The sequence below is a fragment of the Aquarana catesbeiana genome, linkage group LG11 (assembly GCF_042186555.1).
Source record: "Aquarana catesbeiana isolate 2022-GZ linkage group LG11, ASM4218655v1, whole genome shotgun sequence".
Lineage (NCBI taxonomy): Eukaryota > Metazoa > Chordata > Amphibia > Anura > Ranidae > Aquarana > Aquarana catesbeiana.
In genome coordinates this window covers 8,975,811-8,991,366 of record NC_133334.1, presented here as the reverse complement: position 1 = coordinate 8,991,366, position 15,556 = coordinate 8,975,811, and positions in this window count along the sequence as shown.

Here is a 15,556-nt window from a genome sequence, read left to right as displayed (position 1 = left end):
GACAGTGCATGCATCCCTGATCATGGCCCACTGGCGTGGGGAAAAAAAACCAAGCTCCCCTGACCCTGTCCTGGTGCCATAGTCGCACAGGTACTCATTGATGGCCCTCTGCTGCGTGTGCAGCCGCTGCAGCATGGCCAACGTTGAGTTCCACCTGGTGGGCATGTCACAGATTAGGCGGTTCTTGGGCAGGTTAAACTCCTTTTGGAGGTCCGTCAGCCGAGCACTGGCATTATATGACCGGCGGAAATGCACACAGACTTTCCTGGCCTGCCTCAGGACATCCTGTAAGCCCGGGTACCTGCCCAAGAACCGCTGCACCACCAAGTTAAGGACGTGAGCCAAACAGGGCACATGGGTCATTTGTCCCTGTCGGAGGGCAGAGAGGAGGTTGGTGCCATTGTCGCAAACCACCATTCCTGCCTTAAGTTGGCGTGGCGTCAACCACCTCTGAACCTGCCCCTGCAGAGCTGACAGAACCTCTGCCCCAGTGTGGCTCCTGTCCCCCAAGCACACCAGCTCAAGCACCGCATGGCATCTTTTGGCCTGCGTACTTGCGTAGCCCCTTGAACGCCTACGGAGCACCGCTGGTTCCGAGGAAGAGGCCATGGAGGAAGAAGAAGAGGAGGGGGTGGAGGAGAGAGGTGTGTCACAATCAGCATTTTGGAGGCGTGGTGGCAGAACAACCTCCAACACTACTGCACCTTGTCCTGCATCCTTCCCAGCTGCCAGCAGAGTCACCCAATGCGCCGTGAAACTTAGGTAACGTCCCTGTCCATGCCTGCTGGACCATGAGTCAGCGGTAATATGCACCTTACCGCTGACCGCCCTGTCCAGCGAGGCATGGACATTGCCTTCCACATGCCGGTAGAGAGCCGGAATCGCCTTCCGTGAGAAAAAGTGGCGTTTGGGTACCTGCCACTGAGGAACCGCACATTCCACAAACTCACGGAAGGGGGCAGAGTCTACCAACTGAAAAGGCAGCAGTTGAAGTGCTAGCAATTTTGCCAAGCTAGCATTCAACCGCTGGGCATGTGGATGGCTGGGAGCAAACTTCTTTCGGCGGTGCAGCAGCTGGGGCAGGGAAATTTGCCTGGTACAATCTGACGTCGGTGTACCAAAAGCAGATTGCCCACAAGTACTTGGCTGTGACACACCTAATTCTACACCTTCATTCCTCTCACTGCAGGTCTCAGAGAGGACTGAAGGTCTAGTGGGGTTGGAAATCTCAGCTGATGAGGAGCAAGGAGAGATCCTCTTTGTTCTTTGGTGTGGGTCTTTTAGATACGCTTGCCAACGAACTGCATGGCAGGTCAACATATGTCTGGTCAAGCATGTGGTACCCAAGCGGGAGATATTTTGGCCACGCGAGATACGCTTGAGACATATGTTGCAAATAGCAGCGGTGCGATCTGATGCACTCGTCTCAAAAAAGGCCCACACCAAAGAACTTTTTGAATAACGCGCAGAGACTGCAGCGCCCTGCACATGTGGAGCTTTGGGGTGTGATGCAGTCAATGTGTTGCCCTTAGGCTGGCCCCTGGAGGGCATCCTGCCTCGTTGGTGATGTGCTGCCGCCTCCTCCTCCTCCTCCTCCTCCTCCTCCTCCTCCTCCTCCTCTCTCCTATCAGGCACCCACGTTGAGTCAGTGACCTCATCATCCCCTCCCTCCTCATCACTGGAGCAAACCTGGCAGTATGCTGCAGCAGGGGGAGCATGACTGCCAGATTGCTGTCCTTCTTGGGCACCCCCTCTGTCCGCGCTCATGTTACTGCCTTCATCGAGCTCAGTATCGTCATCAGAGCCTTCCAAACGCTGGGCATCCTCCTGGAGCATGTACCCAACACTGTGGTCAAACAGTTCGAGGGAATCCTCATGAGGACATGGTGGAGCTAGGGAAGGAGTCACTGATGACATTGAGCTGAGGGAAGAGGCCGCTGCTTTGCCAGACAAAGCACCCTGGGCATGGGTGAGAGAGGATGAGGAGGATGAGGACGGCTTGGTCATCCACTCGACCAAGTCTTCCGCATGTTGCGGCTCAACATGGCCAGCTGCCGAAAAAAAGGCCAAGCGTGTCCCATGGCCACGTGCTGATGAGGATGCACCGTCTCCACGACCAGCACTAGACACAGAGCCTGCTTGCCCTCTCTTATTGGCTTGTGACTGTCTGCCTCTCCTTCTTGGCCTTCCAGACATACTAATGGCCTGTAGCTGCACTAAGCTGGGATAGAACACCTGTAATTTTCTTCAAGTAGCTTTATATACTGTAACCAGACAAGCCTGCCTGTCAGTAGGAAGATAACAGGAACGGATCTAGCTGAACACTGTGAGCAGGACGCACTGTACTAAATGTAAATAGTCTAGCTGCCTGACCGTGGTACTAATAGGATCAAATAGAACACCTGTAATTTTCTTCAGGTAGCTTTATATACTGTAACCAGACAAGCCTGCCTGTCAGTAGGAAGATAACAGGAACGGATCTAGCTGTACACTGTGAGCAGGACGCACTGTACTAAATGTAAATAGTCTAGCTGCCTGACCGTGGTACTAATAGGATCAAATAGAACACCTGTAATTTTCTTCAGGTAGCTTTATATACTGTAACCAGACAAGCCTGCCTGTCAGTAGGAAGATAACAGGAACGGATCTAGCTGTACACTGTGAGCAGGACGCACTGTACTAAATGTAAATAGTCTAGCTGCCTGACCGTGGTACTAATAGGATCAAATAGAACACCTGTAATTTTCTTCAGGTAGCTTTATATACTGTAACCAGACAAGCCTGCCTGTCAGTAGGAAGATAACAGGAACGGATCTAGCTGAACACTGTGAGCAGGACGCACTGTACTAAATGTAAATAGTCTAGCTGCCTGACCGTGGTACTAATAGGATCAAATAGAACACCTGTAATTTTCTTCAGGTAGCTTTATATACTGTAACCAGACAAGCCTGCCGGTCAGTAGGAATTTAACAGGAACGGATCTAGCTGAACACTGTGAGCAGGACGCACTGCACTAAATGTAAATAGCAGGAACGGATCTAGCTGAACACTGTGAGCAGGACGCACTGCACTAAATGTAAATAGTCTAGAAGATAACAGGAACGGATCTAGCTGAACACTGTGAGCAGGACGCACTGCATTAAATGTAAATAGTCTAGATAGAAGATAACAGGAACGGATCTAGCTAAACTGAATACAGTGTATATATATATATGCAACACCTGGGATGCATATATATACACAATACACTGTAAGTGCAGCTAACTGACTGACTGTTCTGCCTAATCTATCTAACTCAAATCAAATGACACTGTCTCTCTCTCTCTCTATCTCTCAGCACACCGGAACACACACTACACAGGGCCGCCGTGCAGGCGGCCTTATATAGTGTGGGGTGTGTACTAAATGCCCTGAGCCGTAATTGGCCAAAGCCACCCTGGCTTTGGCCAATTACAGCTCTCTCTACTGACAGCGCTGTGATTGGCCAAGCATGCGGGTCATAGTGCATGCTTGGCCAATCATCAGCCAGCAATGCACTGCGATGCCGCAGTGAATTATGGGCCGTGACGCGCCACACGAATTTAGCGCGAACGGCCCATAACGTTCGCAATTCGGCGAACGATCGAACAGCCGATGTTCGAGTCGAACATGGGTTCGACTCGAACACGAAGCTCATCCCTAGTTGTGAGTAAAAGGATTGGAAAGGTTCTAGGATCCTATAGGGATTTTGGGAAGACGAACCATCCTGAAGTTTTATTTTGGGGAGAGTGAAGAGGCGGGTCCTAGGGGATAACTTGGAAGCAAGCATCGTGCTCATTTTGTCCTGGTTCAGGTAGAATTTCGCGCCGTTCCAATGCAGAGAACTCTCAGCTTTAACTGTGAGCGCCAGGTTTAATTTAATCCGAGCAGCGTCAAGCTGGTCGACTTGAACCATGGACGGGTTGGCTTTGTGATTTTTGCGCAGGAGGAGAAAATCTCTCTCCAGTTTTGCGATGTCCATGGTTCTCTCTTTTTTAAGTTGGGAGGAGATTTGGATAAGTTTGCCTCGTATCACGGCTTTGTGGGCTGCCCAGAGGGTCTCGGCTGAGATGTCGTCTATGTTGTTCAGGGCGAAATACTCTTTTAGTGACTTGGTGAGAACTGTGATTTGGATAGGATCTTTGATGATGTGTTCTTTAATGCGCCATGTGGGGGACGAGGGTCTGAGGAGCCGGCCTTGGAAGGATAGAGAGATCATGGAGTGGTCAGAGAGGGGGGTATCCTTGATTTTGGCTGAGATAGCAGCTGGGATGTGTATGGAGGAGATTAGAATGTGGTCGATTCTGGAGTATACTTGATGGGGTATTGAGAAGTGGGAGTAATCCCTTGACGTGGGGTTGAGTTCTCTCCATATATCTGTGAGGCCCTGCTGGTGAATCAGTTTAGCAATTTTAGAGCTGATTTTTGTTGGCCTGGAGAGCTGTTTAGCCGGGGGTTTAGATTTATCAAGACACTGGTCAAAGGCGACATTCGAATCTCCTCCAAATATAACCGTTCCTTCCAGGAGGGGTCCTAGGGTTTGGAAAAGCGATGTGAAGAAAGGGTTCTGTCCCTTATTCGGGGAATAGTAGGATATAAGGGAAAAGGTTTGATCTGCGATCTGGCCTTTTACTAGTAAATACCTGCCTTCAGGGTCACTAAGGGTCTGGCTTAATTTAAATTGGCAGTCTTTAGCAAATAGAATCGCGACCCCTTGGTCTTGTCCTCTGCGTTCGCTAGATAAAACGTGGGGAAGCGCGCATGTAGAAATGAGGGGGAGAATCGGGAGGGAAAATGCGTTTCCTGGAGCATCACTATTGAAGCCCTTTGTTTGTGGTATGATTGGAAGATTTTCTTCCTTTTGATTGGGGAATTGAGGCCCTGAACGTTATGAGAAATAATTTTTATCTGGGAGGTGGAGAGATTGGTGTTAGGCATTGTTTTTGAGTGAAGAGTGTGCTACTAATAGTGTATGACTTACCCTGATCAAAATGATGAGGGATGGGTTGAAGGCGAGTAAGGAGCGGAGCTCGGGACCCGGAGATGCTGGACGAGAAGGAGCTGGAGACAATCCGTCAACCCTGACAGGAGGGGGAAAGGGAGAGAAAAACACAGATGGGTTAAAACATAGAGACATAAGAAGAAAAAGAATATGAACATGGTGACCTAGAATAGGCCGGAGACGGAGAGGGGGGGAAGTACACCCCCTTCCGGACTCCAAAAACAGGTTCAGGTGGTCCTGTAAACGGACCACCAGTCCATCGGACGAGAATGGGAATTCCATTTTCGTGGGATGGGAGGAGTTGCAGGGTAGCTACCGCAGCCCAAGCCACCCTTGAAACCTTGCAAACAATATTCAACTGTGTAAAAATAGAAAGATGCATAAGGAGTACAAAACAGTATCAAAATCTGAAAAATCTAAGGTAGTTTAAATTTAAGCATGAACAAGGAGCTATGCTGGCCAACGATGCAGAAAGAGTCTTCCTAGTAGACATCATGGGATCCTCATTGGTAGTGTAGAAAGGAGGGGATGTGGGGAATCCAAAACCTCCTGTGGACGTAGATGATCTGTTGTGAGGATATAGAAAAATGGGGAGGGGCCTAAACACCCTTCTGATGCTGTGAGGCCTATTGAGGACGATGGAAAAGAAATGTCACGATCCTGTGGGGCAATTTTCAAGTAGATCGATGGGTTGAGCCTTAGTTCGCCCCTGGGGTGTGGGAGAGAGACAGTGGCGGTAGAAGATCTTAGGGGACTGTGGGCGTGAGATCACTGGAGTGTTGAAATGGAAGTCTGAGACTTGGGAAAATTGGGAAAGTGTCCCCGAGAGGGGATAAGGCCTCTTTGTGAAAGATCCGAGGGAGGTAGAAGTCAACTGGTATGAAGATGCCAGGGGTCTGTGGATCACAAAGAGGGAGAGGGGTATCTCCGGGTTCTTGCAGTTGGGGTCTTCAAGTTGGCAGCTGTTCCTTCAGACGTCTGCTTTTGTTGGATTTCCAGGCAGGAGAGATAGGGCTGTTGGGGGTTTGGCGTTTCGTAGAGCCCGCTTGAGAATTGGAGATGTCCATTTCCGAGTCTAGGGAAATGAGCTTGAGTGAGAGGAGAATTCGTTCGCCTTCTGAGAATGAGGTGAAAGAATGGGTTCTCCCATTATGGGTAAATTTCAAGGCGAAGGGGAATGCCCACCAATATTTGATCCCCTTCTGGGGGAGGACCAGCAGAAGGGGTTTCAGGGCTCTGCGTTTCTGGATGGTCGTGGGGGAAATGTCCGCAAAGATTTGTACCTCCTGTCCTTGGAAAAGGATACGGGATTGCTGACGCGATATTTTCACTATAGCTTCTTTCACACTGTAGAAGTGTGGCTTAACGACCACATCTCTGGGAGATCCATCTTTTCTGGGGGGACCCAGGGATCTGTGTGCTCTGTCCAGCTCCAATTTGATGGGGGGCAGCTCAGGGATGAGGGATTTGATTAATTCCTGGATTGCTTTGGGGACGTCTGTATTCGATTCAGGGATACCTCTGACTCTAAAATTGTCCCTTCTCGACCTGTTCTCCAGATCGTCGATTCTATTCAGTGCCACCTCTAGCTGCTCTTGAACAACATGAATGTGCTCCGTGTTCTGGTTAGCTCTGGACACTGTGATGTCTAATTTGTGTTCTATAGCTTCCATCCTTGCTCCCAAGTTTTGAAAATCAGCTCTAATCTCGTTTGTGATTCTTGTGGCTGTATTTGCTAGACCTCTGTCTAGAAGATACGACAGTTTGAGAAATAAATCTCCTGCATTGAGAGGTATAGCGCTCTCTGGTTCCACTGTGGAGGACCCGGCACCCTGATGGGGTGGTGAGGAGTTCAGTGGGGACAGAGAGTAGTTCTCAAAGGTGCGCTCTAAGAGGGATACTGTAGAGGCTGGAGATGGGGTCCCCATAGGTTGGTTATGCAGAGTGGTTAGGGGTGTGTAGGCTAGGGTGGCAGGAGCTATCACTTGCCTTGTTTCCACGTGTCCTCCTGTATAAGGCTCCTTGTGCTGTGTTGCGGCCGCCATCTTGGACGAGGCCCGGGAATCCTCTGCTGTAAATTGCGGTCCCAGGTCCCTGCGGACCGAGTTGTTTGACATGGATCGAGGCAGCGGGGGTTCCCGGATCCGAATCCGTTCGTGATGGGTGTCTAGGCGGTCTGTTACCGGCGCTTGGGTGGCTTGCTGGGCTGGGTAGAGCGGAGCTCCCGGCTTACGCGGCCATCTTGGGAGTCCCGCGCCTGCGCACTGTGTACAGCAATCTTTAAGTCTGACTACAGATTTACTATTGGATTGATTTCTGGGCTTTGACTAGGCCATTCCAACACATTTACATGTTTCCCCTTAAACCATTCAAGTGTTGCTTTAGTAATGTGTTTGGGGTCATTGTCCTGCTGGAAGGTGAACCTCCGTCCTAGCCTCAAATCACACACAGAGTGGTACAGGTTTTGCTCAAGAAAATCCCTGCATTTAGCACCATCCATCATTCCCTCAACTCTGACCAGTTTCCCAGTCCTGACTGCTGAAAAACATCCCCACAGCATGATGCTGCCACCACCATGTTTCACTGTGGTGATGATGTTCTTTGGGTGATGTGATGTGTTGGGTTTGCGCCAGACATAGCGTTTACTTTGATGGCCAAAAAGTTAAATTTTAGTTGAACTCACCAGACCAGAGCACCTTCTTCCATACATTTTGGGAGTCTCCCACATGCCTTTTTGCAAACTCAAAACATGCCATTTAGTTTTTTGCTGAAAGTAATGGCTTTCTTCTGGCCACTCTGCCATAAAGCCCAACTCTATAGAGCGTATGGCTTATTGTTGTTCTATGTACAGATACTCCAGTCTTTGCTGTGGAACTCTGCAGCTCCTCCAGAGTTACCTTAGGTCTCTGTGCTGCCTCTCTGAATAATGCCCTCCTTGCCCGGTCCATGAGTTTTGGTGTGTGGCTGTCTCTTGGCAGGTTTGCTGTTGTGCCATGTTCTTTCCTTTTGGTTATGATAGATTTGATTGTACTCCTAGGGATCATCAAAGATTTGGATATTTTTTATAACCTAACCCTGACTTGTACTTCTCAACAACATTGTCCTTGACTTGTTTGGAGAGTTTCTTGGTCTTCATGTAAATTTTTGGTTAGTGGTGCCTCTTACTTAGGTGTTGCAGCCTCTGGGGCCTTTCAAGAAGTGTGTATATGTAATGACTAGGGATGAGCCAACCACCCCCCTGTTCGGTTTGCACCAGAACATGCGAACAGGAAAAAAATTAGTTTGAACACGCGAACACCATTAAAGTCTATGGGACTCGAACATGAATAATCAAAAGTGCTAATTTTAAAGGCTTATATGCAAGTTATTGTCATAAAAAGTGTTTGGGGACGGTTTTAAAAATGACCGTTTTTTCGGGAGCAGTGATTTTAATAATGCTTAAAGTAAAACAATAAAAGTGTAATATCCCTTTAAATTTTGTACCTGGGGGGTGTCTATAATATGCCTGTAAAGGGGTGCATGTTTCCTGTGTTTAGAACAGTCTGACAGCAAAATGACATTTTAAAGGAAAAAAAGTCATTTAAAACTACTTGCGGCTATTAATGCATTGCCGGTCCGACAGTACACATAGAAGTTCATTGATAAAAACGGCATGGGAATTCCCCACAGGGGAACCCCGAACCAAAATTAAAAAAAAAAATGACGTGGAGATCCCCCTAAATTCCATACCAGGCCCTTTAGGTCTGGTATGGATATTAAGGGGAACCCTGCACCAAAATTTAAAAAAAAAACGGTGTGGGGTCCCCCCCAATAATCCATACCACACCCTTATCCAAGCACGCAACCTGGCAGGCCGCAGGAAAATAGGGGGGACGAGAGAGCACCTCCCCTCCTGAACCGTACCAGGCCACATGCCCTCAACATTGGGAGGGTGCTTTGGGGTAGCCCCCCAAAACACCTTGTCCCCATGTTGATGAGGACAAGGGCCTCATCCCCACAACCCTCGCCGGTGGTTGTGGGGATCTGTGGGTGGCGGCTTATCGGAATCTGGAAGCCGCCCCCTTTAACAAGGGGACCCCCGGATCCAGGCCCTCCCCCTGCGTGAAATGGTAAGGGGATACCCCTACCATTTCACTAAAAAACTGTCAAAAATGTTAAAAATGACAAGAGACAGTTTTTGACAATTCCTTTATTTAAATGCTTCTTCTTTCTTCTTTCTTCTATCTTCTATCTTCCTTCAGTTTCTTCCTCCATCTTCTTCTGGTTCTTCTGGCTCTTCTGGTTCTTCCTCCGGTGTTCTCATCCAGCATCTCCTCCATGGCGCCTTCTTCCCTTCTTCTCCTTGGGCCGCTCCGCATCCATGGCATGGAGGGAAGCTCCCGCTCTTCTCTTTATCTTCTTCTCTACTTCATCTTCTTCTCCGGGCCGCTCCGCATCCATGGTGGCATGGAGGGAGGCTCCCGCTGTGTGATGCTTCTCCTCTTCTGACGGTTCTTAAATAACGGGGGGCACCCGGTGACCCCGCCCCCCTCTGACGCACGGTGACTTGACGGGACTTCCCTGTGGAGTTCCCTGCCCCCCCATTATTTAAGAACCATCAGAAGAGGAGAAGCGTCACACAGCGGGAGCCTCCCTCCATGCAACCATGGATGCGGAGCAACCCGGAGAAGAAGATGAAGATGAGAAGTAGATGAAGAGAAGAGCGGGATCCTCCCTCCATGCCATGGATGCGGAGCAGCCCGAGGAGAAGAAGGAAAGAAGACGCCACTGAGGAGATGCTGGACAAGAACACCAGAGGAAGAACCAGAAGAACCAGAAGAACCAGAAGAAGAAGAAGATGATGGAAGGTAGAAGAAAGAAGAAAGAAGAAGCATTTAAATAAAGGAATTGTCAAAAACTGTCTCTTGTCATTTTTAACATTTTTGACAGTTTTTTAGTGAAATGGTAGGGGTACTTTTGTACCCCCTTACCATTTTACACAGGGGGGAGGGTCGGGATCTGGGGGTCCCCTTGTTAAAGGGGGCTTCCATATTCCGATAAGCCCACCTGCCCGCAGACCCCCACAACCACCGGCCAGGGTTGTGGGGGTGATTTGAGGATTCCGATGAAGTGTTCACCGAACCCCCAACATTTCAGGGAGGCAAATATGAAGGGCCAAGTCACGGAATCAAAGGCCTTTTGTAAATCTAGGGAAAGGAAGAGACCCTCCTGCTTAGGACCTCCATCCCAACCTGAGTGTAAAATTGAAGCTATGTCAATGGCTCTTCTGACCTGGTCTGGACCCTGTCTGCCGGGGATAAAACCTACCTGATCTTTGTGGATATAGGTGTTGATGAAAGAGTTTAGTCTGTTGGCGTAAATTTTTGTCAGGATTTTTAAATCGTTATTTATAAGTGATATTGGTCTATAATTTTCTATCTGATCTGGATTTTTGTCGGGTTTAGGGATGACAGTAATGTAAGCTGCATTCATCTGGGGGTCTAAGGGGTCTCCCTTTCGTTTGGAGTTAAACATTTTAGTTAAGTGTGGCGCTAGAGTCTCGGCAAAAGTCTTATAATAAAGATTAGATAGACCCTCTGGACCTGGGGCAGAGCCCCCTTTCAGATTTTTAATGACCTCCAGAGTTTCCTCTACTGTGATATGTGCTTCCATAATGTCTTTATGGGACTTATGTAAAGAGGAGATAGGGAGATGCTCTAGGAATGCCTCTATAGCTCGTGTATCGTGGGAGTCATTTGCTCTATATAGTTGTGAGTAAAAGGATTGGAAAGGTTCTAGGATCCTATAGGGATTTTGGGAAGACGAACCATCCTGAAGTTTTATTTTGGGGAGAGTGAAGAGGCGGGTCCTAGGGGATAACTTGGAAGCAAGCATCGTGCTCATTTTGTCCTGGTTCAGGTAGAATTTCGCGCCGTTCCAATGCAGAGAACTCTCAGCTTTAACTGTGAGCGCCAGGTTTAATTTAATCCGAGCAGCGTCAAGCTGGTCGACTTGAACCATGGACGGGTTGGCTTTGTGATTTTTGCGCAGGAGGAGAAAATCTCTCTCCAGTTTTGCGATGTCCATGGTTCTCTCTTTTTTAAGTTGGGAGGAGATTTGGATAAGTTTGCCTCGTATCACGGCTTTGTGGGCTGCCCAGAGGGTCTCGGCTGAGATGTCGTCTATGTTGTTCAGGGCGAAATACTCTTTTAGTGACTTGGTGAGAACTGTGATTTGGATAGGATCTTTGATGATGTGTTCTTTAATGCGCCATGTGGGGGACGAGGGTCTGAGGAGCCGGCCTTGGAAGGATAGAGAGATCATGGAGTGGTCAGAGAGGGGGGTATCCTTGATTTTGGCTGAGATAGCAGCTGGGATGTGTATGGAGGAGATTAGAATGTGGTCGATTCTGGAGTATACTTGATGGGGTATTGAGAAGTGGGAGTAATCCCTTGACGTGGGGTTGAGTTCTCTCCATATATCTGTGAGGCCCTGCTGGTGAATCAGTTTAGCAATTTTAGAGCTGATTTTTGTTGGCCTGGAGAGCTGTTTAGCCGGGGGTTTAGATTTATCAAGACACTGGTCAAAGGCGACATTCGAATCTCCTCCAAATATAACCGTTCCTTCCAGGAGGGGTCCTAGGGTTTGGAAAAGCGATGTGAAGAAAGGGTTCTGTCCCTTATTCGGGGAATAGTAGGATATAAGGGAAAAGGTTTGATCTGCGATCTGGCCTTTTACTAGTAAATACCTGCCTTCAGGGTCACTAAGGGTCTGGCTTAATTTAAATTGGCAGTCTTTAGCAAATAGAATCGCGACCCCTTGGTCTTGTCCTCTGCGTTCGCTAGATAAAACGTGGGGAAGCGCGCATGTAGAAATGAGGGGGAGAATCGGGAGGGAAAATGCGTTTCCTGGAGCATCACTATTGAAGCCCTTTGTTTGTGGTATGATTGGAAGATTTTCTTCCTTTTGATTGGGGAATTGAGGCCCTGAACGTTATGAGAAATAATTTTTATCTGGGAGGTGGAGAGATTGGTGTTAGGCATTGTTTTTGAGTGAAGAGTGTGCTACTAATAGTGTATGACTTACCCTGATCAAAATGATGAGGGATGGGTTGAAGGCGAGTAAGGAGCGGAGCTCGGGACCCGGAGATGCTGGACGAGAAGGAGCTGGAGACAATCCGTCAACCCTGACAGGAGGGGGAAAGGGAGAGAAAAACACAGATGGGTTAAAACATAGAGACATAAGAAGAAAAAGAATATGAACATGGTGACCTAGAATAGGCCGGAGACGGAGAGGGGGGGAAGTACACCCCCTTCCGGACTCCAAAAACAGGTTCAGGTGGTCCTGTAAACGGACCACCAGTCCATCGGACGAGAATGGGAATTCCATTTTCGTGGGATGGGAGGAGTTGCAGGGTAGCTACCGCAGCCCAAGCCACCCTTGAAACCTTGCAAACAATATTCAACTGTGTAAAAATAGAAAGATGCATAAGGAGTACAAAACAGTATCAAAATCTGAAAAATCTAAGGTAGTTTAAATTTAAGCATGAACAAGGAGCTATGCTGGCCAACGATGCAGAAAGAGTCTTCCTAGTAGACATCATGGGATCCTCATTGGTAGTGTAGAAAGGAGGGGATGTGGGGAATCCAAAACCTCCTGTGGACGTAGATGATCTGTTGTGAGGATATAGAAAAATGGGGAGGGGCCTAAACACCCTTCTGATGCTGTGAGGCCTATTGAGGACGATGGAAAAGAAATGTCACGATCCTGTGGGGCAATTTTCAAGTAGATCGATGGGTTGAGCCTTAGTTCGCCCCTGGGGTGTGGGAGAGAGACAGTGGCGGTAGAAGATCTTAGGGGACTGTGGGCGTGAGATCACTGGAGTGTTGAAATGGAAGTCTGAGACTTGGGAAAATTGGGAAAGTGTCCCCGAGAGGGGATAAGGCCTCTTTGTGAAAGATCCGAGGGAGGTAGAAGTCAACTGGTATGAAGATGCCAGGGGTCTGTGGATCACAAAGAGGGAGAGGGGTATCTCCGGGTTCTTGCAGTTGGGGTCTTCAAGTTGGCAGCTGTTCCTTCAGACGTCTGCTTTTGTTGGATTTCCAGGCAGGAGAGATAGGGCTGTTGGGGGTTTGGCGTTTCGTAGAGCCCGCTTGAGAATTGGAGATGTCCATTTCCGAGTCTAGGGAAATGAGCTTGAGTGAGAGGAGAATTCGTTCGCCTTCTGAGAATGAGGTGAAAGAATGGGTTCTCCCATTATGGGTAAATTTCAAGGCGAAGGGGAATGCCCACCAATATTTGATCCCCTTCTGGGGGAGGACCAGCAGAAGGGGTTTCAGGGCTCTGCGTTTCTGGATGGTCGTGGGGGAAATGTCCGCAAAGATTTGTACCTCCTGTCCTTGGAAAAGGATACGGGATTGCTGACGCGATATTTTCACTATAGCTTCTTTCACACTGTAGAAGTGTGGCTTAACGACCACATCTCTGGGAGATCCATCTTTTCTGGGGGGACCCAGGGATCTGTGTGCTCTGTCCAGCTCCAATTTGATGGGGGGCAGCTCAGGGATGAGGGATTTGATTAATTCCTGGATTGCTTTGGGGACGTCTGTATTCGATTCAGGGATACCTCTGACTCTAAAATTGTCCCTTCTCGACCTGTTCTCCAGATCGTCGATTCTATTCAGTGCCACCTCTAGCTGCTCTTGAACAACATGAATGTGCTCCGTGTTCTGGTTAGCTCTGGACACTGTGATGTCTAATTTGTGTTCTATAGCTTCCATCCTTGCTCCCAAGTTTTGAAAATCAGCTCTAATCTCGTTTGTGATTCTTGTGGCTGTATTTGCTAGACCTCTGTCTAGAAGATACGACAGTTTGAGAAATAAATCTCCTGCATTGAGAGGTATAGCGCTCTCTGGTTCCACTGTGGAGGACCCGGCACCCTGATGGGGTGGTGAGGAGTTCAGTGGGGACAGAGAGTAGTTCTCAAAGGTGCGCTCTAAGAGGGATACTGTAGAGGCTGGAGATGGGGTCCCCATAGGTTGGTTATGCAGAGTGGTTAGGGGTGTGTAGGCTAGGGTGGCAGGAGCTATCACTTGCCTTGTTTCCACGTGTCCTCCTGTATAAGGCTCCTTGTGCTGTGTTGCGGCCGCCATCTTGGACGAGGCCCGGGAATCCTCTGCTGTAAATTGCGGTCCCAGGTCCCTGCGGACCGAGTTGTTTGACATGGATCGAGGCAGCGGGGGTTCCCGGATCCGAATCCGTTCGTGATGGGTGTCTAGGCGGTCTGTTACCGGCGCTTGGGTGGCTTGCTGGGCTGGGTAGAGCGGAGCTCCCGGCTTACGCGGCCATCTTGGGAGTCCCGCGCCTGCGCACTGTGTACAGCAATCTTTAAGTCTGACTACAGATTTACTATTGGATTGATTTCTGGGCTTTGACTAGGCCATTCCAACACATTTACATGTTTCCCCTTAAACCATTCAAGTGTTGCTTTAGTAATGTGTTTGGGGTCATTGTCCTGCTGGAAGGTGAACCTCCGTCCTAGCCTCAAATCACACACAGAGTGGTACAGGTTTTGCTCAAGAAAATCCCTGCATTTAGCACCATCCATCATTCCCTCAACTCTGACCAGTTTCCCAGTCCTGACTGCTGAAAAACATCCCCACAGCATGATGCTGCCACCACCATGTTTCACTGTGGTGATGATGTTCTTTGGGTGATGTGATGTGTTGGGTTTGCGCCAGACATAGCGTTTACTTTGATGGCCAAAAAGTTAAATTTTAGTTGAACTCACCAGACCAGAGCACCTTCTTCCATACATTTTGGGAGTCTCCCACATGCCTTTTTGCAAACTCAAAACATGCCATTTAGTTTTTTGCTGAAAGTAATGGCTTTCTTCTGGCCACTCTGCCATAAAGCCCAACTCTATAGAGCGTATGGCTTATTGTTGTTCTATGTACAGATACTCCAGTCTTTGCTGTGGAACTCTGCAGCTCCTCCAGAGTTACCTTAGGTCTCTGTGCTGCCTCTCTGAATAATGCCCTCCTTGCCCGGTCCATGAGTTTTGGTGTGTGGCTGTCTCTTGGCAGGTTTGCTGTTGTGCCATGTTCTTTCCTTTTGGTTATGATAGATTTGATTGTACTCCTAGGGATCATCAAAGATTTGGATATTTTTTATAACCTAACCCTGACTTGTACTTCTCAACAACATTGTCCTTGACTTGTTTGGAGAGTTTCTTGGTCTTCATGTAAATTTTTGGTTAGTGGTGCCTCTTACTTAGGTGTTGCAGCCTCTGGGGCCTTTCAAGAAGTGTGTATATGTAATGACTAGGGATGAGCCAACCACCCCCCTGTTCGGTTTGCACCAGAACATGCGAACAGGAAAAAAATTAGTTTGAACACGCGAACACCATTAAAGTCTATGGGACTCGAACATGAATAATCAAAAGTGCTAATTTTAAAGGCTTATATGCAAGTTATTGTCATAAAAAGTGTTTGGGGACGGTTTTAAAAATGACCGTTTTTTCGGGAGCAGTGATTTTAATAATGCTTAAAGTAAAAC